Genomic DNA, 26,186 nt, shown 5'->3' on the forward strand with positions numbered 1-26,186 from the left:
ATAATGTTGCCGCTTAATCCACGGTAAGTGCTGCGCTTGTAACAATGTTTTAGTGTAAGCATGTATGTATCTCTGTTATACACGCTGTGGAAGGAAGCGGAGCTCTGTGCTTGGGTGCGGCGTCCCGCACTGTCTCTGGCTACAGAGATCACTTACCCTTCCTGGCGCTGGCACTGTTCTCTTCTCCTTCAGGTCGCAACTTCCTAGGAGGCTCTCTGTTCAGTAGCGTCCCTCGTGTTGCCTTGGATGCTGGGGGCGTGGCTCGCGCGTCTTGCTGAATGACGTCAGCGGCCCGTAGTAGCGGTCCTGGTCAGCGCTTGAATTTCTCTGCTGTTCGTACTCTAGTCCAGAGTAGCAATTAGTGTGATGATCCCCGGCTGCTTAAACGCGTTTCGGGACTTAGTCCCTTCATCAGTAAGTGGAGGATCATAGTCCATGTTGTGATATTTATAGGGCAGCAGTAATTAGCTTCTTTATTGGCTAATTCATTTAATAGGGTTCCTTTGTACATTAATTACTTTCATGCCCATCTTTATCTGTTTATTTAATTAAGATTTAAAATGGTGTGAGGGATAATGGTTTTTATAGTTGCTTGTATAGGCACATATATATATATATATATATATATATATATATACATATATGTGTATCTAACGGTGAAAGATAAAATAGAGACATAATTGAGGGTGATTGATGTCAATTGCTCTTTCAATATGATAGTCCCTCTATTTGTTAAGTGAAACAAAAATAGTTTGTGTTGCAGGGCCAGTCCTATATATATGGAACTCCCTAATCTATCATATTGATGACATAATTTGTGGTCTTGATGCTTCTATGCTTTGGATACATATATTGTCGGTCCATTAAAATAGGGGTTCCTGCATATTTTTTGTGTTATCAGTCCATTGAGTACAGGATCCTACATGTTTTTGTGTTATGGTTTATCATCCCAAATACAGCGGAACAGAAGGTCCATTAAAGTGCAGAGTTCAATTTAATATTATGGGATAGTATTGAGGGATAATGTTGAGGGGTGGTATGTGTGATTGGAATTTATTGGTTTTTCATCTCAGATGGTCTTGGGATATCCAATTGTTTGTATTTGTGGAGTATATTCATATGAATAACCGTAAAGGTGGAGTTCTATGGAAATATAATTGGGGGCACTCATTGCATCGCTGGTCCGTAATATGCTAGACCCAGAGATTGCCTGGATTGTCCCCCTTTACATTTCAAGGATAGAAAGGTGTGAATTCCAAAGCGTGGTATCATGTACTCCTGGTAGTTAAATTGGGCCTTCTAGGATTTAGTTCCCTGTGTGTTTTAAAAGGCGTGATGGGGGGAAGAATGTGCTTTCCCGGGTATGGTAGCATGAGAGAGAATGTTTGATTTGGATTAAAAGATAATCTGATGTATAGGTCTGATGTAGGGTCAGTATACTGGGGAAATCTTTTATTTGGTGTATTTAGTGACTGATTCGGTTTGTTGAAACTTGGGGTACCAATGAGTATTAATTTTATCTTCTAGTTTCTTGTTTCATGTGTGTTGGTGACTGAGGGAGCGGCCGCTCCCCAAGGGGCAACCAGGAGGATTCTTAGAGACCCCACTGGTTGCGCATCGGGGGGCGGCAGCCCCCTAAAGAAAACCGAAGATCTCCATTTCTGCGTTCAATCCGTTCGGCAGGACATAATTGAACTCAAAAATCCTCCTAGATTCTATTCTGGACATTTTATGTATAAAATTGCCTCCTCTCCAGTCTTTTTTTACTTTCTCTAATGCTGTGTATTTTAATCCGGTTGGGTCCTTGTTGTGTATGAGTCTGAAATGGTTTGATACTGTGTGTTTGTCATATCCCTTTCGTATGTTTGCAATGTGTTCTGATATGCGTTTTTGGAGTGTTCGTTTTGTGCGACCGATGTATAGTTTTTGACAGGGACATTCTAGGGCATATATCACTTCTGTTGAACTGCATGTCAGGAATTCTTTGATTTCTTGTTTGTGGGAATTTATTTTAGATGTAACGCAGATGGTTTTCTTTGGAAATGATGTTGTCCGGCAGTTGTTGCATTTTCCGCATCTAAAAAAGCCTTTGATGTCTGCCCATTCTTGAATTGTTGTTGGGTGTTCTCTATTGTGTTTAATGGTGGGGGCAATTTTCAGACCTAAATTTGGAGCTTTGGTGAATGTGATGAGTGGAGTATCTGAGATGGTGGTTCCTATTATTTTGTCTTGTTTGATGTGGTACCAGTGTTCCTTTATGATCTTTTTGATTTTTTTGTATTGTGGATTGTATGGTAATATGATTCTAGGTGTTGTCTCTCCTTCCCCTGATTTTTTAATTGAATTTACAAAAAATGACTTTCTTTCCATCTTATTGACTCTGCTTAGTGACGTTTCCAGTAATTCGGTGGGGTATTTTTTATCCATAAACTGCTCTTTCATCTTTTTTGCTTCCTCCATGAAGTCTGATTCTGTTGTGCAGTTTCTCTTGACCCTACGGAACTGTCCTTGTGGGATATTAGTAAGCCATGATGGTAAATGGCAGCTGTCATATTGAATGAAACTGTTTTTGGATGTTGGTTTGTGGTAAGTGGTGCATATTAGTTTATTTTCTTCTATTGTGATTTGTAGGTCCAGAAATTCTATTTTGGAGTTGCTGATAGATGAAGTGAATTTTAGGCCATATGGGTTTGTGTTGATGGTGGTTAGGAAGGTATCTAGGTTTTCTCTACTGTCTTGCCATATGAATATGATATCATCAATATAACGTTGCCAGAGCACCAGATCCGACCCCAGTCTAGGCGCTATGTACTCGTCTTCCCATTGCGCCATGAATAGATTTGCATAGCTGGGGGCGAATCTGGTGCCCATGGCCGTCCCTTGGATTTGTAAGTAGAAATCTGTATTCCAGTAAAAGTAATTGTGGTTGAGTATGAATTCTATGCCTCTCATTATGTATTCAATTTGTTCGGGTAATAGTGTAGCTTCTTTTGTTAGTTGTTTATTGACTGCTTGTATTCCCTGTTGGTGGTTGATGCTGGTGTAGAGTGATTGGACGTCTAGTGTTCCTATGTACCAGTGGGATTTGAATTTTAGGTTTTCTACTGTCTTAATGATTTGTGTGGTGTCTTTGATGTATGATTTAATCTTTTTTACTCTTGGTTGTAATAGTGTATCTATGTATTGTGATAAATTGCTGGTTAATGATTGTATTCCCGAAATGATGGGGCGGCCTGGTGGGTTATCTCTATTTTTGTGTATTTTCGGAAGGCAGTACAGTGCGGGTAATCTTTGGGGCGTGTTTACTATGAACGTATATTCTGTTTCTGATATAATGCCTTCTTCTTTTCCTTTTTCACAGTATTGTAATAGTTCTGAGTAGTATTGTTCTGTTGGATTGTTTTTTAGTTTTTTATATGTGCTGGTGTCTTTTTTATTGCAAAAATTTTTTTATTCCGGACTATTATATACTGTGACTTTGTCTCCAAGATACTCACCACAGAGCATTTTACTAGTATTTTATCTTTATTTTCATTTTTATCTACATCATTATATATTGTCACCTCATCTCCAGGACATTTACCTCAGAGTGACATTACTCACACAGTACCCTCATAACCATATATACCCAAACATAAAATAACCTAACATCCTATTACTAATTTAAATAAATATTTAATTGAACCCAAATAATCCAAATTAATCTCTTTCTTTCTATAATTACATGCTCCTGACTGGGTGAGTCAGTTCAAGCAGCTCGCACCTCTAGCATTTACCCAAGTGGTAGAGCCGTCTATTCCACTCTAACTGCTCATAAATCCACAACAGTGTCACCAGCAAAGCACCCTCACACATCACACCTCCTCCTCCACACATCACGGTGGGAACCAGGCATGTACAGTCCATCTGTTCACCTTCTCTGCGTCGCACAAAGAAACGGTGGTTGGAACCAAAGATCTCAAATTTGGAATCATCAGACCAAAGCACAGATTTCCACTGATCTAATGTCCACTCCTTGTGTTCTTTAGCCCAAACAAGTCTCTTCTGCTTGTTGCCTGTCCTTAGCAGTGGTTTCATAGCAGATATTCTACCATGAAGGCCTGATTCACACAGTCTCCTCTTAACAGTTGTTCTAGAGATGTGTCTGCTGCTAGAACTCTGTGTGGCATTTACCTGGTCTCTAATCTGAGTTGCTGTTACCCTGCGATTTCTGAGGCTGGTGACTTGGATGAACTTATCCTCCGCAGCAGAGGTGACTCTTGGTCTTCCTTTCCTGGGGCGGTCCGCATGTGAGCCAGTTTCTTTGTAGTGCTTGATGGTTTTGGTGACTGCACTTGGGGACACTTGTAAAGTTTTCCCAATTTTTTGGACTGACTGACCTTCATTTCTTAAAGTAATGATGGCCACTCGTTTTTCTTTACTTAGCTGTTTTTTTCTTGCCATAATACAAATTCTAACAGTCTATTCAGTAGGACTATCAGCTGTGTATCCACCTGACTTCTCCACTGATGGTCCCAACCCCATTTATAAGGCAAGAAATCCCACTTATTAAACCTGACAGGGCACACCTGTGAAAAGTTTGGACACACCTTCTCATTCAAAGAGTTTTCTTTATTTTCATGAAAATTTATGACTATGAAAATTGTAGATTCACACTGAAGGCATCAAAACTATGAATTAACACATGTGGAATTATATACATAACAAAAAAGTATGAAACAACAAAAAAAATGTCATATTCTAGGTTCTTCAAAGTAGCCACCTTTTGCTTTGATTGCTGCTTTGCACACTCTTGGCATTCTCTTGTTGAGCTTCAAGAGGTAGTCACCCGAAATGGTTTTCACTTCACAGGTGTGCCCTGTCAGGTTTGATAAGTGGGATTTCTTGCCTTATAAATGGGGTTGGGACCATCAGTTGCCTTGTGGAGAAGTCAGCTGGATACACAGCTGATAGTCCTACTGAATAGACTGTTAGAATTTGTATATTGGCAATAAAAAAACAGCTAAGTAAAGAAAAACGAGTGGCCTTCATTACTTTAATAAATGAAGGTCAGTCAGTCCGAAAAATTGGGAAAACTTTAAAAGTGTCCCTAAGTGCAGTCACAAAAACGATCAAGCGCTACAAAGAAACTGGCTCACATGCGGACCGCCCCAGGAAAGGAAGACCAAGAGTCACCTCTGCTGCGGAGGATAAGTTCATCCGAGTCACCAGCCTCAGAAATCGCAGGTTAATAGCAGCTCAGATTAGAGACCAGGTCAATGCCACACAATGCCACACAGAGTTCTAACAGCAGACACATCTCTAGAACAACTGTTAAGAGGAGACTGTGTGAATCAGGCCTTCATGGTAGAATATCTGCCAGGAAACCACTGCTAAGGACAGGCAACAAGCAGAAGAGACTTGTTTGGGCTAAATAACACAAGGAATTGACATTAGACCAGTGGAAATCTGTGCTTTGGTCTGATGAGTCCAAATTTGAGATCTTTGGTTCCAACCACCGTGTCTTTGTGCGACGCAGAAAAGGTGAACGGATGGACTCTGGATGCCTGGTTCCCACCGTGAAGCATGGAGGAGGAGGTGTGATGGTGTGGGGGTTCTTTGCTAGTGACACTGTTGGGGATTTATTCAAAATCGAAGGCATACTGAACCAGCATGGCTACCACAGCATCTTGCAGCGGCATGCTATTCCATCTGGTTTGCGTTTAGTTGAACCACCATTTATTTTTCAACAGGACAATGACCCCAAACACACCTCCAGGCTGTGTAAGGGCTATTTGACCATGAAGGAGAGTGATGGGGTGCTGCCCCAGGAAAGGAAGACCAAGAGTCACCTCTGCTGCGGAGGATAAGTTCATCCGAGTCACCAGCCTCAGAAATCTCAGGTTAACAGCAGCTCAGATTAGAGACCAGGTCAATGACCCCAAACACACCTCCAGGCTGTGTAAGGGCTATTTGACCATGAAGGAGAGTGATGGGGTGCTGCGCCAGATGACCTGGCCTCCACAGTCACCGGACCTGAACCCAATCGAGATGGTTTGGGGTGAGCTGGACCGCAGAGTGAAGGCAAAAGGGCCAACAAGTTCTAAGCATCTCTGGTAACTCCTTCAAAACTGTTGGAAGACCATTTCAGGTGACTACCTCTTGAAGCTTATCAAGAGAATAAACATCCAGCAATTTAGGATATACGTAAAAATAATGGGTTAGGTATTCAGAATTATTGTGGTCCAGCTACAGCGTAACCCTAACAAAAATATATATCAACTTTATTACTACTTACGACAGACACAAATATCCAAAAGTGTCCAGGCGTACACCAGACCATCGAAGTAATTGGCCAATGTATGTATTACGTAGCCCTAAACTGCAAATCCTAAGACTAGGCCCTAAGCCCAGGGGCGACTCCTGATGGTGGAGGCCCCCTGTCCTCGAACCTGACTGGCGACTCCTGATGTACCCTATTAGATATGGTTTTAGGAGGCCATAGATATAATGGTGGGCTGGTGTAGGCGTGGACAAAGAGGATCAAAAACAAGAAGTGCACAGTGTATGCAGCCCTGTTGATGTCAAATACCAACAGGTACACGGTGCAGTCAACTACAATTACATAAATACAAAGACACCAAATAGTGATAATTAATAATGTCACAGAACTAATCTGTGTTCAACCCCAACGCGTTTCCCCCACGGTGTGGGATCATCAGGGGGTGGATGAAATAAGATAATTAAATCAATGAAGAAAAAAAGGAACCATGTCAGACGGGAGGAGGCTCAAGTAATATTGGCGCATCCATGATATATCCGTCTAGCAAGTGGTGTCAAACAAAGACGTAAATGATTAAAAGATTGGACCAGATGATATTCCTGGGAGGTCTAGAGGGAGGAAAAGAGTACCAAGCGTCTTGATATATCGGGCATGTGTATGTCACATAAGACAATCAAAGATGGATATCTGTAAAGAGAAAAAGAGGGAATACATGCTGTGTACAGGCGTCCAGTTGTACCCCAGCACCACACCCACTATCGTGAGAGACCACCACCAGCAAAAGCCATATTAAAGGAGGTCACTCACTGTGTCAAGACAGAGTACAACACACACATGTGGCCACGATTGGTCCCAGAAATTACAAGCGGCGATCTTCAAGATAGTGGTACTCTTAGAGGCCAGCCATATTACTGGTGTCCAAGAGATGCTTCACTCACATCCAGCGTGGCGATACACTGAAGACGTAATATAGTAACCAATCAATGTAGGGTCAGATTATATAAGACCCGTATATGATAACATCAATGGATAAGAGAATTAAGCATACCTTAAGATACGATCTGGATAAGGTGAACCAGCCCCTTAGGATATGGCAGCCTATTAGTTAGAGTCCACTAGTAACAAAGAAGTGTGTGTCAAAAATGGACCATTATAGTCAGCTCATGTCTAGGGGTGATGCAGCAGAGTTACTTACTGTTGTTGTCTCTTGATGGTAAGTCCCTCAGGTACAGTAAACGTGCTTCCCCTCCCAGGGTCCAACACTAGATCACTCAGAGCAGCCCCTCCTTTATACTGATCACCCAGATTGATAAATAGGATTACCTGTGTCAGGGTGATTCCCCTCATGTGTGTCTGTTAGGGTGCCGCCATTGATTCAAGTGTTTGCCCCATCGTGACCGGCGTGCGTTCCACTGTGGAGCGTGCGCCGCAGGACATCCGGTTCAAGCGTCCGGATGTGACGTCAAGGAGCCGTGCGCTCCAGCATGGAGCGCATAGCGATCTTAGACTGATGAATCACGTTTGCAGGCGTCCAGGTATGGCGTCATCAACTAGGGCCTTGCGTTCCAGAGTGGAGCGCACACGGCCCAACCGGTACCAAGTAGTTGTGATTCGCATATAAACCTAACAGTAACGAGAATATATTAAAGTCAGTAGTAACTGAGTTGCAAGTGAGGATCCATTGCCAAGATGGGCAGTGATAGCATCAGTTAATCTAGACCCATATTCTCAGAGGGATATAGAATCCATAGAGGACATAGATACCTCCATGGAGGGTAGATAGATCGGGGGCCATTATGAGGACAAAGGTATTATCGCAATAGTAGATAGGAAATCTATACATAAATAGATAGTTAAACCAGTGAAACATTTAATATTCACTGTTCACGATACCAACAATTTAGGTGCTTCACACACCCGGCCCAGTATATAGGGACAAAGCAGTCAAACCGAGCCCATATGTTGCAGGGACATGGGACAGGGGTAGGGAAAGGGGAAGGGTAGGAGAAGGGAGGGTAGGGATAACGGGGAAGGGGATTTGGATATAGCTGGCGCAGGCCAAAGGCCAATAGGTAAAACAGGTTACAAAAAGCAGGAGAAAGTCAATCTTTCATTGAGACCACGGGGGGATTGGGACCGGAGTCTATGGATCCATTCACTTTCCTTTTGTAGGATCCTCCTGTCCCAATTCCCTCCACGTGGAGATGGGTGTACCAATTCAAGTACCGTAAACCGAAGGCACATGGGGTCACCCCCGTGATAATCGTTCACATGTGTCGCTATCGGGGTGGCCTCCTTGTTTTTAACATTGTTGATGTGTTCAAGGATACGCCTTCTAAATTCTCTAATAGTCTTCCCGACGAAGTCTAGAGGGCAAGTACACTGACACAGATACATTAGACCCTTAGATCTGCAATTAATGAAGTCACGTATCTGAAAGGTCTGGCCAGACGTTGATCCTATGATAGTTTTAGCTGAGTTCAAAAATGCGCAGGCCTTACAACCACCACATTTATGGATACCGACTGGTCTACGATCCAGCCAGGTACCCGCTTTAGCAGATGGTGTAAAATGACTGGCCACCAACCGGTCCTTGAGACTCCTGCCCCGTCGATAGGAGACGGATGGGCGTTCAGTCACGACCTGATGAAGGTCGGGCTCCATTCTCAGGATAGGCCAGTATTTATTTAGGATTTTTTTGACGTCCTGATTAGCGGTGTCAAAGTTAGAGATAATTCTCATCGGTTGGGGGCTATCTGTCATCCTCATTTTAGGAATGAGTAGGTCATTGCGCTCTCTGGTCCGTGCGTGCTTAAAGGTTTCCCTGAGCACCGATTGTGGATAGCCCCTGGCTACAAATCTGTCTTGGAGAGCCTTCGCCTCTCTAAAAAAGGCTTCATCACTGGAGCAGTTCCTCCGGACCCGGAGATATTGTCCCCTGGGAATGCCCCGTTTAAGGGAGGTAGGGTGGTGACTGCTCCAGTGAAGGAGAGAATTAGTTGCAGTTATTTTCCTATGTATATTAGTCGATAGTCGGTCCCCCACTATTGTTACCTTGACATCCAGAAAAGTGAGACTCGACGGATGGTGTTCAAAGGTAAAGTGGAGTCCGATTTCATTCATATTGAGGTCAGAAACAAAGCGTTTTAGTTCGCAGGAGTCACCCTTCCAGACGACGAAAACGCTGTCTATATAGCGGGTCCATAGCTGAATATTCTTGGACCACCAGACATCATGGTCTGGAAAGACATGAGTATCCTCCCACCAGCCCAGGAAGAGGTTGGCGTAGGTGGGGGCACAGGGGCTACCCATCGCCGTCCCCCTGAGCTGGTGGTAGAATTTAGAATTAAAAAGAAAAAAGTTATGAGTAAGGGTGTACTCAAGCAGCCTGATGATAAAAGCATTATGTGAGTCAAATTGAATGCCCCTAGCACATAGAAAATACTCAATGGCTTTGAGACCATGTTGATGTGGAATAGAACTATAGAGTGACTCAACATCAATACTACATAGAATACACTCAGGATCAAGATTTAGGGCATCAATTTTATTGAGGAAGTCCATTGTGTCCCTCGTATAGGCTGGGAGGGACACAATGAACTCCCCCAACACCTTGTCCAGATATATCCCACAATTCTGGGTAAGTGAATTTACACCTGACACTATGGGACAACCTTTCAGCGGGTTAGTCCCCTTGTGAATCTTCGGGAGCCCGTAGAAGGTCGCTATTAAGGGTTTGCTGGGTAAGAGAAATTCAAATTCTGATGCCCCAATCACTTTATTCTCCAAGCCAAGCAATAAAATATGTTTAAGCTCTGTTAGAAACGTCTGAGTCGGGTTAGAGGGTAGGATTCTATAACCCTCCTTGTCCTTCAAAAGTTCCAGGTACATATGCATATAGGCCTCATTCTCGAGTACCACCAGATTCCCACCTTTATCTGAAGGTTTTATTATGATACTATGGTCTTTTTCCAGAGATCATAATGCCTTCATCTCTGAGATGGAAAGATTGAAGGATTTTGGGCCTCGTCGGTCAAGTTCTTCAAGGTCACTCGTCACCACCTGCAGGAAAATGTCTACATGTTCGTAGTTGGCGGGTAGTGGCATTTTCTTACTTTTAGGTCTCAGTGCAGTAAAGGGGCCTGAACCAATGATGCGAGTGTGGTCCCTATTTAAATCAGTGAGGGTTTGAAGATCATCAAAATCCTCCTCGTCAAGGCCTAGCCTACTGCATGTGTCTCTATTTGAGGCTCTAAAAAATTTGTGCCATTTAAGTCTCCTGCAGAAGAGGTGGAGGTCCTTAGTCCATGAAAATAGACTAAAATTGGATGTGGGCACAAATGACAGGCCTCTCTTAAGGACCTCCACCTCCACTGGAGTGAGACATCGTGTAGAGAAATTGATGATTTGGAGATCTGTCACTGTCCCTTGTCCGGTCGGCCGCGTAATTGATATGGCATCACATTCTTCTCTAAAAAAGAAGAAGAGGGCTGAGGTTGAGTCTGAATATGAGTTTGAGTGTTGGAGTAACCAGATGGAGGTGAGGAGGAGGAAGTATTCAGGTACCCTGATCCTCGTGTACCCCGTCCCCTTCCTTATCAAGAGAATACCAAGAGTGTGCAAAGCAGTAATCAAAGCAAAAGGTGGCTACTTTGAAGAACCTAGAATATGACATATTTTCAGTTGTTTCACACTTTTTTGTTATGTATATAATTCCACATGTGTAAATTCATAGTTTTGATGCCTTCAGTGTGAAGCTACAATTTTCATAGTCATGAAAATAAAGAAAACTCTTTGAATGAGAAGGTGTGTCCAAACTTTTGGTCTGTACTGTATATATATATATATATATATATATATATATAATTATTATTATTATTATTATTAATTTTTTACATTTTAATACTTTTCTGCACTTAAACCACCTTTTTTTTAAAGGAAGAATATCTTTTTGTATCACCGCTTCTCAGGACCTATAACTTTTTTATTTTTCTTTCTATGGAGTTTTGCGGGACAACTTTTAATATTCATTGGTATCATTTTGGAGTAAATTAAACTTTTTTTATTGCTTGTTTTGATCACTGTAAATTAAGAATAATGCCCCTTTCACACAAGCGTGACAGATTAGGTCCGGGTGCATTCAGTGAAACTCACACCATTTTAAAAGCAGTTTCAGTCAGTTTTGTCTGCAATTGCATTCAGTTGTTCAGGTTTTTCCGCGTGTGACAAAAAGCAGAATTTTACAAACAACCGTTAGTGAAAAACCTACTGCATCCGCACGTGCTTGCGGATTCAATGTGTTTTTCGCTGAAGACCCATTCACTTCAATGGAGCCAGGGCTGCGTGAAAAACACAGAATATAGAACATGCTGCGTTTTTCATGCAATGCAGTACTGATGCGTAAAAAAAAAATTCTCATGTACACAGACCAATTGAAATGAATGGGTCAGGATTCAGTGCGGGTGCTATGCGTTCACGTCATCCATTGCACCCGCGTGGAAAACTCGCTCGTGTGAAAGGGGCCTAAATTAGCAATTCTATAATTATTATTTTTTCACGCCGTTCACCATAGGGGATATTTATGTAGTGCGGGTTGTTATGGATACAGTGATACCTAACATATGGGGCAATTCTTTTTTTTTTTTTTTTTTTTTTAACCAGGATACAAAAACACAGTAAATGGCTCCCTTTAGCTTATTAGCTGCATGTTGGCTGTCTGGCAGGAGACTCCTTTGCAGATATAAGCAAAACTAGTAGACAAATATGCTGGATGGTATTTTGTCTGGCAGAATGACTGGAATCCATAAGGGAAATCTCCCAGATTCCATTATAGTCAGTTGGACCCAGTGAACACCACCGATGTCCATCAAATGTTGGATTAGGTGTGGCAGTTTTTTCATTCCTATATGAGAACAACGGAACGTTGCTGATGTTAACCTAGCGTAAACTTGAACACCACTTCATTGTTGCTTTAAGATGAAGAAACCTTAACCCCTTCACTCATATTCACGTACATGTTGGTGAGGAATGCGGCTTCTCTGCATGTACGTGATGTGATTGGGCAGGTGCAGGAGCTGCACCCGTACGTTCAGCAGCATGGGCCCGGTGGTGCCGGCGGATTAACCCTTTCACATGTATCGGTCAGCTCTGACTGCGGCACACGCAGGGTTTGCAGAGGGAGGTGGCTCCCTCTGACTCCATCGCCCCCCTTGCTGCGCTGACAGGGGACTGATGGTTGCCATAGCAGCTCCAATGCCTTACACAGGCATCGGAGCCTGCCAGCTACGGAAGCCCAGGAGATCCAGCCTCCAGGCTGGGTCTCCTAGGCAACTGTCAGCGTCTTACTGTGTAAGATGCTGACAGTTTAACTCAGTACAATACATAATGTAAAATAAATAAATAAATAAAACCCTCACCATAAAATCGAGAATAAAAACCAGACATGTTAGGCATCACCGCATTCATAACGATGTGCTCTATAAAAAGGACCCATAATCTACCACCGGTGAAAGTCGTAAAAAATAAATGTCACCTTACATTACAAAAAGTGTAATTCCAAGTGGTCAAAAAGTCATATACAACCCAAGATGGTACCAATCAAACCGTCATCTCTTTCTGCATAAAATTAGCCCCTACATAAGACAATTGCCCAAACAATAAAAAAAATCGCTTTTGGAAAATAGAGACACTAAAACATGATTTTCTTTCTTCAAAAATGCTTTTATAGTGTAAAACTGAAATACAATAAAAAAGTAGACATATTAAGTGTCTCCACATCCGTAATGACCTATACAAATATTATATAACTTACCCCCTAAGGTGAACACTAGAGATGAGCGAATCGAAGTTGACAAAGTAGAATTTGATCTGAATTTCAGTAAAAATTTGATTTTCACCAAAATCTTCATGCTTTGTGGTAACTAATCAAATTTTTTCCTCAAATGGCTGCTGCATGTGTTAGGACATGGAGCAAAGAACTCTGGGAAAGAGGGATCACCCACAATGCACCCCTGCAGCCAATCAGCTGCCAGCCCCTGTGATGTCACAGTCCTATAAATAGCCTTAGCCATCTTGGATTCTGCCATTTTCCAGTGTACTTAGTTCAGAGAGAGATGAGACAGGCGCTAGGGACAGTGTTGGGAAAGACTTTATTGTGCTGAAAAAACAATTTAGAAGTTCAGGGAAAGATTATTCAAGGTGTACGGAAAAGATAGGGAGGCATCATCCACACTATAAAAGGAGAACAGGGTGCAATAGAAGAGTGTACAGCCTGGATAAAAGCGATTCTATTACACCTTGCGGCACTAATTGCACTAATTGGGGATCCAAATTGCAGTTATACTGCTGTTTTTAGGTTTTTTGCACTATAAGTGCCTTGCAAAAGTATTCACCCCCTCAACTTTTTTCGTATTTTGGTGCCTCACAACCTGGAATTAACATGGATTGTTTGAGGATTTGCATCATTTAATTTACAGAACATGCCCTCAACTTTGAAGATTTTTTTTTGTGTTTTTTTTTGTGAAGTAAAATAAGTTGAAGTGAAATGAGAAAAATATATAAATAAAACTATTGTATATAAAACAGAAAATTGGCATGTTCGTATGTATTCACCCCCTTTATTAGGAAGCCCATATAAAGCTCTGGTGCAACCAATTACCCTTAGAAGTCACATAATTTGTGAAATGATGTCTACCTGTATGCATCTAAGTGTCACATGATCTGTCATTACATATACACACCTTTTTTGAAAGGCCCCAAAGGCACTGTACAGTCGTGGCCAAAAGTTTTGAGAATTACATAAATATTGGAAATTGGAAAAGTTGCTGCTTAAGTTTTTATAAAAGTAATTTGCATATACTACAGAATGTTATGAAGAGTGATCAGATGAATTGCATAGTCCTTCTTTGCCATGAAAATTAACTTAATCCCCAAAAAAACTTTCCACTGTCATTAAAGGACCTGCTGAGATAATTTCAGTAATCGTCTTGTTAATTCAGGTGAGAATCTTGACGAGCACAAGGCTGGAGATCATTATATCATGGCTGATTGGGTTAAAATGGCAGACTTGCCCTGTTGAAAGGAGGGTGATGCTTGAAATCATTGTTCTTCCATTGTTAACCATGGTGACCTGCAAAGAAACGCGTGCAGCCATCATTGCGTTGCATAAAAAAGGCTTTACAGGCAAGGATATTGTGGCTACTAAGATTGCACCTCAATCAACAATTTATAGGATCATCAAGAACTTCAAGGAAAGAGGTTCAATTCTTGTTAAGAAGGCTTCAGGGCATCCAAGAAAGTCCAGCAAGCGCCAGGATCGTCTCCTAAAGAGGATTCAGCTGCGGGATCGGAGTGCCACCAGTGCAGAGCTTGCTCAGGAATGGCAGCAGGCAGGTGTGAGTGCATCTGCACACACAGTGAGGCGAAGACTTTTGGAAGATGGCCTGGTGTCAAGAAGGGCAGCAAATAAGCCACTTCTGTCCAAAAAAACCCATCAGGGACAGATTGATCTTCTGCAGAAAATATGGTGAATGGACTGCTGAGGACTGGGGCAAAGTCATATTCTCTGATGAAGCCTCTTTCCGATTGTTTGGGGCATCAGGAAAAAGGCTTGTCCGGAGGAGAAAAGGTGAGCGCTACTATCAGTCCTGTGTCATGCCAACAGTAAAGCATCCTGAGACCATTCATGTGTGGGGTTGCTTCTCATCCAAGGGAGTGGGCTCACTCACAATTTTGCCCAAAAACACAGCCATGAATAAAGAATGGTACCAAAACACCCTCCAACAGCAACTTCTTCCAACAATCCAACAACAGTTTGGTGAAGAACAATTCATTTTCCAGCACGATGGAGCACCGTGCCATAAGGCAAAAGTGATAACTAAGTGGCTCGGGGACCAAAACATTGACATTTTGGGTCCATGGCCTGGAAACTCCCCAGATCTTAATCCCATTGAGAACTTGTGGTCAATCCTCAAGAGGCGGGTGGACAAACAAAAACCCACTAATTCTGACAAACTCCAAGAAGTGATTATGAAAGAATGGGTTGCTATCAGTCAGGAATTGGCCCAGAAGTTGATTGAGAGCATGTCCAGTCAAATTGCAGAGGTCCTGAAAAAGAAGGGCCAACACTGCTCTTTGCATAAATGTCATGTAATTGTTGATAGAAGCCTTTGAAACGTATGAAGTACTTGTAATTATATTTCACTACATCATAGATACAAGTGAAACAAAGATCTAAAAGCAGTTTAGCAGCAAACTTTGTGAAAACTAATATTTGTGTCATTCTCAAAACTTTTGGCCACAACTGTACATGATACATCAGTAATTCCAGCAAACCTTGCTTGTTATTGGGGTGCAAGTTCTGTGTGATAGAGACATTTACGGGGTGTAATAATAGGAAAGATAAGTACGTCCTATTAGCCGTTCTGCATTGATTTTACATTGTTTAACTTTTTTGGGGGGTTGCATTAATAGGTAAAAAAGATAAAAATATATTGTACTACAGCCATTTACAGGGTGTGTTAATAGGATATATACGTACATCCATTTAGCCATTCTGTGGTGAATTGTGATTATTCCTTTTTTTGGGGTGTTTTAGGCTACTTTCACACCTGCGTTAGATGCGGATCCGCACCTATAACTGCAAACGCTGGTATCCGTTCAGTACGGATCCGTCTGCATAAGTTAGTCCAAAAAAAATCTAAGTCTAAGTGTAAGTCAAACTGATCCGTCCTGACTTACATTGAAAGTCAATGGGGGACGGATCCGTTTACAATTGCACCATATTTGTGTCAATGTAAACGAATCCGTCCCCATTGACTTACATTGTAAGTCAGGACGGATCCGTTTGGCTCTGCACCGCCACGCTGCAAGCAGCGTTTTCGTGTCCACCTCCAGAGCGGAATGGAGGCGGAACAGAGCCAAACTGATGCATTCTGAACGGTTCCTTATCCATTCAGAATGCATTGGGGCTAAACTGATCCGTTTGGCGCTGCTTGTGAGGGCCCTGAAACGGATCTCACAGGCGGACCCAGAAACACCAGTGTGAAAGTAGCCTTAATAGGAAAAAGAATACATATTAATTGCCATTCTGTGGTGGTTGCATTTTACTTCAGCCTTTTTTGGAGTATATTATTAAAATTTTAATTTATTTATTTTATTATACAGTATGTCAGACAGGCGACAGGCCTGAGCTCCCGGTTTCATCTAGCGGTAGTGTCTTGACCAGCAATCCAGAGGTGCTTGAATGGTTGACTCAGTCTTCGACATCATTACAAGTGACATCAGACACCCCCAGCGAAGAGTCAGTGGGTTCATCTGACACGACACTTAGTTGGCATGGCCCAGGAGCAGGGCCTGTGCCCCCAACTGTCCTCAACCTGCCTCTGTAATTTTTTGTTCCCTAAGTGCGAGAAGTATTATATGCCGTAGGCTCTGCTCCACTTTTCAGCGATGACGAACTACTAGAGGACAATCAGCAGCTTCTGCCCAGCCAAGATATGGAGGAAACATCTGCCGCTTCCTCCAGTTGGCGGGCATGTAGTGATGATGAGAGTCGCTTGGGAGCAGGTGTTTTGCGATCGGTCAGGCTCCTGGCCCTGAGACCATTGAGGGGGATATCAGTGACGTGCAGACAGTAGCAGTTGATGATGATGTAGCTGATCGCACTTGGGATCCGGGTGAAGAGGGGGCTTCATCATCATCGTCATCAGGAGAAGAGAGTAGCAGCCTGCTCGATAGGCAGCAGCTGAGCAAGCAGGGTGAAAGCGTGGCTGTGAGTCAGCAGGTTGGCAGCAGTGGGAGGTTGGGAGCCAAACGTGCTCGGAGTAGACCACCCGCTTTGCAGGAGCCTGGAAAGTAGCGGTGCAGTGGTTCACTGAGACAACGGTAGCAGGCAGTCAGTACAGAGTGTTGGTAGGAAAATGCCATATTCTGAGGTGTGGCAATTTTTTGTTAGGCCGTCAGATGTGGGAAGAAGGTAAAGCGTGGCCAGGGTGCCAATGTTAGAACCACGGCCCTGTGTCAACACATGCAGCATCACCATAAAGTGGCCTGGGAGAACCGTGGCTCTGATGTGTTGGAGTACAAACCAAGAGATGGTTCCAATTATTAGACTTACCGGTAGTGGCCACTGCAAAAACTGCAGGATTTTTTGTTTTAGTTTAAATATAAAAAGTGACATGGCAAATAAAAAATTAAATCATTCTGCAGAATCAGCTTGATTTCATTATCTGCATTGCAATGGGTGATTTCTGCACTGAAAATCTGTACACAAAAAAAGACATGCTACAGAATTCAAAATTTCTGCACCGTGTAGATGAGATTTTGATAATCTCACCTATTTTTCTGATTCTGTATTATGCTGTGGATTTTTTGCATGAAAATCCATGCATAATATGCACTGTGTACATGCAGCCTTAAAAAGTTATTTTTACACCCTATATTTCTATTGCCTAATGTCTTTTAGGGCTCATAAGCTGGCTGCACCGTGCCTTGAGGACCCCACATTGTTGTCCTAAATGCATGGGCACAGTCTGTGTGGCCTACACTGGTGGATGCAGACCCATTGAACTTGAACGGGTCTGCGATTCATCCGCACCACAAAAAATAGAGCATATTATATTTTTATATATTAAATAGAGCATATTATATTTTTTTGCTCTGTAATGCTTCCGTGGCCTTCTACTCCTTGCCTCCACTCCATATCTTCCGGATTGTGGACTCATTCACTTGAACATTGTGCACATGGCCGACACATGTTTGTGTGCTTGAGCCCTTACACAGGACAAAGAATCAGGCAGTTATCTGCAGCGAAGTTTCTGATAATTTCCAGATTGTTATCAAGATTAGAGTTTCATTTACATGGGACAAGTGATTTGCCACTGTGTTTCCTCATCCACATCCACATATATTGTTTCTGGGCAGGGAGATATGCTGCCTAGAAAAAAACTTTTTTTTTTTTTTATGACAGCCAAAAGACACGATCACCCGATGAGCTTAATTATTGGTTTTGTTTACTGGTACCTTTCCAAATGGCAATTTTTAGAAACAAGCTTTTCTACAAATGTTCATCCCCAATAATTGCCTCGATGAACTGCCTTCAAATGTTTGTTTATAGGTAAACTAATCTTTCATGTGCAGGTTTTCACAATTGCTATATACTTATTTTCATCCATGCAGCCCCCCTGAGGCTAGCATCGGAGCATCTCATGCTCCGATGCTTTCCCTTGCTCTGCGCTAGATCGCGCAGAGCACGGGCACTTTTGCTTATCATAACACACTGCCGGGACGGAAGCTTCCGCCCGGCAGTGTGTTTGGTGACGTCAGCGACTCTGATCGGCGGGCTTTAGCACTGCCCTAGCTGTTTTACTGGCTAGGGCAGCGATAAAGCCCGCCTATCAGTGCCGGTGACGTCACCGGGCTTCCTGGCAGCCCCAAGGAGAGCCCCGGTACGTCACCGGAACTCCTAAAAATGCCTTTGACCTGCGCGATTTAGAACAGGGCAAAGGAGAGCATCAGAGCATGAACTGCTCTGATGCTCAAGTCAGGAGGGCTGTCTGGGTGAAAATGGAGGTATAACCCCTTTAAATCTGTCCATATTTGTCCATAGACTTCAATTTACGATGTTTTGTGACTTAAAATACACGTTTTGTGACTTAAAATACACGTCTATATTGCAAAGCTGAGATTCACTTTATGAGAAGATGTTGAGCCCCAGAGCAAAATTTGGGATAGGGCATCCACCTACAAATTTATAAGTATGTGGTAGAGGGGCTTTTAGATCCCATAGACCTTGGCAGGGGTGGACTGGGAATTTAAAATGGCCCTGGAAAAAATAAATAAAGTGGCCACATGTAGGCAGGTCCATATTGACAGAAGACGGGACAACTCAACTAGGCGGGGTCAGCAATACCATAGTGCAATAATACATTCCCAGCAGAACCAAATAGCAGAGTAGAACACAATATACTGCCCCAAAAGCTGTGTTGGTCAACCTTAGCTGCCATTTTCTGTCTGCCTCCAGTTGTGTCTGATATGGAGAAGGGGCTTTAGAGGTGAGATACATGTCACAGCAATTGAATTCAGGAGGGTATATGCAGTCGCTTGCCAGGTACATGAATACCTGGTTCTCACAGCTCATTTTGTACCCAGCTGGTGGCAGGGAGGAGGGCTTGGACTGCCCCCTGGGCATTGACACACTGGATAATATCCCTGTACAATTTATTGCCAGTCCATCCCTGGACCTGGGTATGACTACTTTCTCTGCAACTCCTATATGTACTACATACATGATCAGTATCATGCACTAGTCCCAACTAAAACATTAGGTGAACAAGGTGCCTATATTCCCAGTTCATCAACAGATTTGCTCCTGGTGCTTAAAGTGGTTGCCCTGCTTTTTGACTTTGTTTTCACCCACCAGACCTGCACTGGCAAGCATTTTTAGCTGCTCCCTGTCACTCAGTTCCATTTCCTTTGGTCCACCACTATATTTGCTACACTTCTCTTCTAAACTTCTGGATAGGATAGGGGGGGGGGGGTGGCTGGCCACAGCAATGATGTGTCCAAGTGGAAAGGTCCAGGTCATTATGCTTTCCTCCAAAGGTTCGGTAGGTAAAGTGAGGTGAACAAAAAACTTTAAAATGTTGGTTAATGCCTTCAGCTTTCAATGTCTATGGGAGTCCTGTTCAGAACACATTTTTGCATCCTGTTTAAAGGCAGTTTTTGTCGTCAAGAAAACAGGATACCTTTCCTAAAGCATCCTGTTGCAATTGACCTTTATTGACCTTTAAAAGACCTATAGGGGACATTTACCAAGCTTGTTACAACAGAATTAGTAACATAGTTACATAATTTATAAGGGCGAAAAAAGACACTCTCGACTCCAATCAGACAATCAGAATAACTCCCTGGATCAACGACCCATCTCTAGTAGCTATAGCCTGTAATATTATTACACTCTATAAATACATCTAGGCCCCTCTTGAACTCTTTTAGTAAACTCACCAGCACCACCTCCTCAGGCAGAGATCCATAGTCTCACTGCTCTTACCATAAAGAATCCTCTTCTATGTTTGTGTACAAACCTTCTTTTCTCCAGATGCAGAGGATGAATATGCCAAAACCAATGGCGTTTTGGATTGTGCCAAATATATCAACAGTTTTCTCCAGAATTTTCACCATAAAAAATGCATCAAGCCAGAAATTAGTTATAAATGTCAAAGTGGGCGGGGCTATCAAATTGGTGCATATTACACCTCATTTATCATCCTCTAAGCAGAAATAGCTCAAATTATTGTGGTCAATTAAGTCAGGTTATGTGGTAGGTGGCGCAGGCACGTCACGTGACATCAGTGAGTTCCGGCTGGCCGCCCGCCTTGCTCTGCCTGCTACAGGACATTTAGTAAGTACGGTAGTACAGATGAGGGCTGGGGATCAGAACGTCAATTAAAGTTATTATTGTGAAAGGTTTCACTGAAGGCACATAGGGATCATTGAGGATGCTGAGACGGTCTTCATCATCTTCAAAAATTCTAAAATTTTGCCCTCCTTGTGACACTAGGCCGCGCATAAGGGTGAGGGTGCTGGGTGTTATGAAACTGTCCCAGGCTTTGGAGAGTGTTGCTCTGCCTCTATTTGAAATGCTGTGTGTTCCCCTCGTCTTCCCTCCTCGGTTGCTCAAGGAACTGCGTACTCTGCTGCCAGCATTGTCAGCTGGAAATTTTTGGAGCCATTTTTCCACAAGGACCTTCTGGTATTGCACCATTTTGCTCATCCTCTCCACCACAGGAATGAGAGATGAGAAGTTCTCTTTGTAGCGGGGGTCAAGAAGGGTGAACAACCAGTAATCGATGTTGTCCAAAATGCGTAAAACGCATGGGTCATGGGAAAGGCAGCCTAACATGAGATCAGTCATGTGTGCCAGAGCCCAACAGGCAAGACTTCGCTTTCGGCATCTGGAGACTCTCAATCTCCTCATCCTCTTCCTCCTCTTCTGCCCATCCACGCTGAACAGATGGAATTAAACTTTCATGGGTACTACCCTCTATAGCGGAGGCAACCATCTCCTGCTCCTCCTCCTCCTTATCATCTAATTTGCGCTGAGAAGACAAACTGAGGGTGGTCTGGCTATCACCCTGTGTAACGTCTTCCCCCATTTCCACCTCTTCCACATGCATGGCGCCCGCCTTCGTTGTGAGCAGCGAGCATTTGAGTAGACACAGAAGTGGGATGCTGACGCTGATAATAGCCTTATCACTATCTGTGTTGATTCCTCAAAGTTTCTTAAAACCTCACAAAGGTCAGTTATCCATGCCCACTCCTCGCTTGTGAAGAGCAGAAGCTGACTGGAAAGGCGACGACCATGTTGCAGCTGATATTTCACTACTGCCCTCTGCTGCTCACAAAGTCTGAACAACACGTGGAACGTCGAGTTCCAGCGCGTGCTCACGTCGCACAACAGTCAGTAAGCTGGAAATTATAAGCGCTGCTGCAGCGTTGACAGACCGACGGAAGCTGTCGATGACTTGCGGAAATGGGCACACATGCGGCACACCTTTCCCAGTAGCTCAGGCAAACTGGGGTAGGTTTTGAGAAACCGCCGAACCACTAAGTTGAAGACGTGGGCTAAGCATAGGATGTGTGTGAGCTTGCCGAGCTCCAAAGCTGCCACCAAGTTACGGCCATTATTAGACACAACCATGCCTGGTTCTAGGTTGAGTGGCGAGAGCCACAGCTCAGTCTGGTCTTTTATCCCCTGCCACAGCCCTGCTGCGGTGTGCTTTTTGTCACCTAAGCATGTCAGCTTAAGCTCGGCTTGTTGACACTTCCCCACTGCATTGCTACACTGCTTCCAACTACCGACTGATGCCTGACTGGTGCTGCAAGAAGATAATTCTGAGGTGAAGGAGGCGGAGGCGGAACCTCTAACATAGGTGGTGGCGGAAACCCTGATGGAAGTAGGGCCCTCAATCCTTAGCGTGGGTAGCACCTGTGCCATCCCAGGGTACAACTCGCTCCTGGCCTCCACAATGTTCACCCAGTGTGTCGTCAGGGAAATGTAGCCTCCCTGGCCAAAAGCACTTGTCCATGTGTCAGTGGTTTGGACCTTCCCAGTAACTGTGTTGGTTAAAGCACAGGTGATATTACGGGACACATGCTGGTGTAAGGCGGACAGGGCACACCTTGAAAAATAGTAGCGGCTGGGGACTGCGTATCGAGGGACAGCTGCCGAAATCAGGCTGCGGAAGGCCTCAGTGTCCAGAAGCCTAAATGGCAACATTTCCAGGGCCAGTAATTTGGAAAGTTATGCATTTAGTGCTATGGCCTGTTGGTAGGTGGCTGGGTATTTGCACTTGTGTTCAAATGCCTGGGGTAAGGGACACAGAAGTGGATGTGGCCACTGATGGTGCTTGCGAAGGTCCAGGTGCAGGTCAGGAGGCATCCGGACCTGCGCCTTTGACATGGCATTGGCCAGCACATAACACAGGTGAAGAGGAGGCAGTTGTGTGACCCACAGACACAGTTTGTGGACCCATGCGTTCGGCACACCTATCACGGTGCTTTGATGCCTTGTGGCTGATCATGCTGCTCACTCTGTTCATCCTCCTGACTTGTTGACCTAACAACAACCTCAGTTATTGACAACAGTGTCTTATCCTCATCATTAACCTCTTGAGACACTAATTGCCGCAGACTTATTGGCAACTGTGTCTCATCATCATCGTCCACCTCGTGAAGCACTAATTGCCGTTCCCCACCGTCATCTTCTTGCGACTGTTGATGCTCAAGAGTTTGGGAATCAGGGCACAAGATCTCATGTCCCTCTTCAAGCGGGCTTGTCGAGAGGCCCAAACAGTGGCGTACCTCCAATAGAGGCAGACCACGCAGCTGCTATGGGGCCCCTGGGGGAAGGGGGCCCGCAGTGGAGGATAGGCCCCGCCCACTAATTACACTTGTATGGCTACCTGAGAAAGTAAGAGGTGGAGAAGGACCTTTGGTGATGTCATCAACCATGTGACCAGTGCAGGAAGCCAATGAATAGCAGAGCAGCAGAAATCTAAAGGACCTTCGGTGATGTCATCAACCATGTGACCAGTGCAGGAAGCCAATAAATAGCAGAGCAGCAGAAGTCTAAAGGACCTTTGGTGATGTCATCATCATGTGACCAGTGCAGAGGACTGGTGAAAGACCTGTGGCATATCACTGTGAGGGGGCGGAGCTTCTGTGTGGTGCCTGGAGGAGAGGTTAGTGGTGTTCTGGGATAACCCATAACATCCTAGAAAAGCTGGGAGTTGTAGTTTTGTCGTATTATATGTTTCTCAATGTAATTTAAACGTATGCCCTAGTACAGGCTGGTTATGCTGGGAGTTGTAGTTCTCTCCTCCTATACCCCCTCTTTTAAATGTATACTGATGCCCCATAATAAGTCTGGCCATACTGGGGGTTATAGTTATTTCTTTTTAAAGCTCTTACCTGGTACAACTAGATGATGTCCTATAATCTGGACATGCTGAGAGTTGTAGTTCTCTTTTCTTAGGCTGGATTCTCATCACAGTTTAGTTTTCCGTTTTGCATGCAGGACTTTTTTCTGTCTAAAATAACGGATCTCCGACAGATATGGCATAAACGGATGCCAAATGTGCAGAACGGATGCTTGAAATACAGGATAATTTTTTTTCTTTATTTTTCTGTTCATCTGACGGATCAGAAGAACTGAAAACTAAATGGTGATATGAACCCGGCCTTATACTCTGTGTAATATCTACTTGTCTCTGATCATAACAGCCTGCACATGCTGGAAATTGTAGTTCTCTCCACTTTCACCTCTCCCTGTGTTGCTCCCTAATTTCCAATAATAATAATAATAATCTGGTGATGATGAGACTTGTAGTTCCCTTGTCACTATTATAATGTTCTGCAGCAGCTGAGGTGAGTATTAGGCTTTGTTCACATCTGTGCTGGTGACGTTCGCTGTTCTGCCGTCATAGGAGTAAATCAACGAAAATCACTGCAGTTCCGGATCTGGCACTTCATGGACGACAACACCCGACGGATCCCGCTGACTATGATGAGATCTGTCAGGTTTCCATCTTCCAGGCTATAAAATTGTGTCTAGCATTTATGACTTGATCCACGAATGAGGCCCCAACACAGATGTGAACGAAGCTTTTTATATTCTGCAGCAGCTGAGGTATGCATTAGGAGGTTCTGACAGTTCATAAGGTAAGGGGGGCTATGGTGGCACTGGTATACTATTATGCCAGCACCACCATAGCCCGCCCCCCCCCCCAATGAGCTGTGCTTGTGTGCTGCTTATAGTGGAAAGTGCCCTAAGACAATGAATGGGGACAATCAAAAGCGGGTTTTTTCCCGGTATTGAGACCCTATGACGGATCTCAATACCGGAAAATAGAAACGCAAGTGTGAAACTAGCTCCTAATGTCTACACGGCTGCAACTGCTGGGGGTATGGCAGGGGAGAAGCCAGGGCAGGTGGTGGGATGGGCCAGTGGACGGAGTTAGTGGGGCCCCATTAAGATTCTTGCTATGGGGCCCAATGATTTCTATGTACGCCCCTGGGCCCAAATGAAGGAATAGCGCTGAAAAGAGCTCCTCGGAATATCCGAGTGTGGGATCACTTGTTTGGCAACACTCTCTATGGTGGGAGGAAGGAGGGTGAGGATTGTGTTGATCAGCCTCTTGGCTACTGAGACTGGACTTCGTGGAAGACAGGGTGGTGCTTAACTGACTGGAAGCATTATCTGCTGCAATCCAATCGACCACCTGGTTGCACTGGTCTGACTTCGAGATCGTTGCCCTGTGCCACCCTGCAAACTGGGACATGAAGCTAGGTATCGTGGATGATTGTTTTTCTTGTGCTCTGGCAGCAGGCACAGTTTCACATCATCCAGGGCCACGACCTCTGCCACTTCCCTGTCCCTTACTTCTCGTCTTCTTCATATTAAATGTTATATATGCTTGAAAGTATGTCACACGTATAGTAGTATAGGATTTTTAAGTGTATGTGCAAAAAAATTAAAAAAGGTATTTGGGATGTGGAAACGTCACACAGGAGATATACCACAGATAACGTTGCCGATGTCAGCAGCGGCTAATATAAAATTACAGGTAATATCACAGGTATTTTCGATGTGGAAACGTTACACAGGAGATGTACCCCAGGTAATGTCACTGTCCACAGCGGACACAGTCTACGGAAAAAGTACACTGGATGTCTCTGATATTTTTTGGATGTGCACACCTTACACAGGAGATGTAGCGCAGCTAATGTCACTGTCCGCTGTGGACACCGTCTACGGAAAAAGTACACTGGACGTCACAGATATTTTGGGGATGCGCACATGTTAGACAGGAGATATAGCACAGAAAATGCCGCTGTCTGCAGCAGCCTAACTATTGCTGATGTCAGCAGCGGCTAATATAAAATGACAGTGAATGTCACAGATATTTTGGATGTGGAAAAGTTACACGCGAGAAATACCGCAGATAATGTAGCTGATGTCAGCAGCGGTTAATATAAAACTACAGGGAATGTCACAGGTATTTTGGATGTGGAAATGTTTCACATGAGATGTACCCAAGGTAATGTCACTGTCTGCAGCAGTCACCATGTACACAAAAAGTACACTAGATGTCACTGATATTTTTTGAATGTGCACACTTTACACAGGAGATGCAGTGCAATGTCACTGTCCGCAGCGGACACCGTCTACGGAAAAAGTACACTGGATGTCGCAGATATTTTTGGGATGTGCACACGTTACACAGGAGATGTAACGCAGATAATGTTGCTGTCTGCAGCAGCCTAACTATTGCATGCTATTTAGCGCAGGATGCGCTAAATATACATATTGCTGCCACACACAACAGTCCTTAAAAGGACTTTTGGGTCTGTAAAGTTTTAG

The 26,186-nt window shown here is 43.8% G+C and overlaps 2 protein-coding genes across 7 annotated transcripts in view; one reads left to right on the forward strand and one right to left on the reverse strand.

Annotated features, from left to right (window-relative positions):
- Positions 1-26,186, forward strand: part of DOCK2 (dedicator of cytokinesis 2) — a 1,177,826-nt gene that overhangs the window by 625,710 nt on the left and 525,930 nt on the right. The window lies entirely within an intron of this gene.
- Positions 1-26,186, reverse strand: part of INSYN2B (inhibitory synaptic factor family member 2B) — a 96,054-nt gene that overhangs the window by 4,684 nt on the left and 65,184 nt on the right. The gene's annotated exons all lie outside the window — the stretch shown is intronic.

This window comes from Bufo gargarizans, chromosome 2 (assembly GCF_014858855.1).
Source record: "Bufo gargarizans isolate SCDJY-AF-19 chromosome 2, ASM1485885v1, whole genome shotgun sequence".
In the NCBI taxonomy this organism is placed as follows: Eukaryota; Metazoa; Chordata; class Amphibia; order Anura; family Bufonidae; genus Bufo; species Bufo gargarizans.